This window comes from Notolepis coatsorum, assembly GCF_963971535.1.
Source record: "Notolepis coatsorum genome assembly, chromosome: 6".
NCBI lineage: Eukaryota > Metazoa > Chordata > Actinopteri > Aulopiformes > Paralepididae > Notolepis > Notolepis coatsorum.
Genome location: NC_140170.1, coordinates 85,323,426 through 85,325,560, shown reverse-complemented (window position 1 = coordinate 85,325,560; position 2,135 = coordinate 85,323,426).

Genomic DNA, 2,135 nt, shown 5'->3' with positions numbered 1-2,135 from the left:
TGCCACATAATCTCAGAACAGTAGACCTGCATAGTGTTCATCCTGCCACAGTGTTCATCCTGCCACAGGATAATCTCAGAACAGTAGACCTGCATAGTGTTCATCCTGCCACAGAACAGACTTGCCACAGGATGAACTCGCCATGACACATCACGGCCCATATGAATAAAGTAGAGAGTGTGTATCTAACCATGTCGTCTCTTTAGGTATAGTGAAGTTTATATGGCCATTATCACCCCACCACTGATCTTAGATCTGTACACCAACCTACTCTAAAGCATTATGCATGAGCTAATGTCCCTAATATAGTTATATAGCTCTGGCGCAAAAGGAAGAATGGATTTTTTTCCCTCTTTCAAAGCAATTACCTAAACACAAGATAAAAGATTGTTCTCACACTGGAGGAGAAAGGGAAGGCGCTTCACTGTTGCTGACTCAGGCTTCTTTTGAAATATTTGAATGATATGCTGTCCATTAATGGGATTCTAAATTCTTTAGCTGTGGCACTGAGGGAGCTTCCATGTAGACATGCTCAGGAAATTACGGACGAGGAATAGCTGCCATCGTTGTCATCGGTTTCCACTGCACACTAGGCCTGGGTCGACTGAGAAGATTCATTACCACAAAAACATGTCTCCAGATTCAGCATTAAAACAGGAGGAATGTCTTCAAAATCTGAATCAGAGTAGGTATTTTTGACACCCACAACTGTATTAGCTGTAATAGATTCCAATGTATTGTCATATACAGCATACAGTAGGTACAGTACGAAAAGTGGATCGCATCCAACTAGAGTGCAGCAGTAAAGTGCAACAGCAATATACAATGTACAAAATATACAAATTACTAATTAGTACTACTGAATGTCAGATGTATGTAGTATAATATGTACAGTGATACAGGTGTAAAGACAGTATGGTAGTAGTCATACTGTCCAGCAGTGTAACTAGTAAGAGTAGGACATGTACAGATATAGATATAGTATTTACAGATATGTAAAATGACTATGTGCAGGTAAATACAGACAGGTGTGGATACATATATGCAGTGAGAATAAATATTTGTATATGGTAATACAAATGTTTTATAGACGTGGACCTGTAATTTTCCATGCTTTTCATGCGATTATCATAAAGATGTACAGAAATGTATGGTATATGTACCACACTACCAGCTTAAGAGAGTGGCTTCATCTGAGTCATATTCAATCTGTGAGTGGGTGAGTCGACATGTATGAACCCTGAGGACTCCACCATGTCAGGACTGTGATCACGTTATAGCCTGTAACAATATAGCCATATTGCAAGTTGCACAATGCAATGTTTTATATTAAATACCAAGACATCACAGCAGTACTGTGTGTGTTGCTAACTGGTAGACGGCTAAAAGATAATGCAGTGCATCCACAGCTGTCCTGGGGCTGTTCTGGGACTAGTGCCTTTTGGCTCCAATCTGAAATGTCAACTGAACTAAATGTCACGTTTGTGGGCTAAGGCTTACACTTCCATCCCCACTGTGATATGAATGGTCCTGGGATCTACATACAGCTATTTTATTTTATTTTATTACGGATGCCCATTAGCTGGTGCCATAGCAACCAGCTAGTCTTCCTAGGGTCCACACAAAAGAAACATACAAAAACAATTATTATTGCAAAACTAAATTATTAAAAGTCAGTACTCAACACACAATGCATAATGAAACTAACAATTAAGATGGCTAAAATTACATGCAAGCACAGACACAGAAAACAAACAAAAAAAAATATATATATATATATATATATATATATATATATATATATATACTTTACAGTGTTAAATACAATTTAAGATTATTTTAAAAAGTGAATCTACTGTAAATGCAGCAGAGGTTTTGAGGCAGGTTATTCCAAAGAGGTAATTCTCTAAAAATAAAAGATATCCTTAAAGCGTTGGTTCTAGGACCTGGAAAATCAAGCTGCCCACTACTGGAACCTCTAGTGTAATGCTCATGCACAGTATTACTAAAAACAATCTGTTTATGTATAAAAACAGGAGTTTTACTGCTCATGACAGCACAAGTATATTAAAAGGCAATCTATTTTCAACGTTAAGCCACATTAGACCTTAGTGAGCAGCCCAGTACCAACCGTG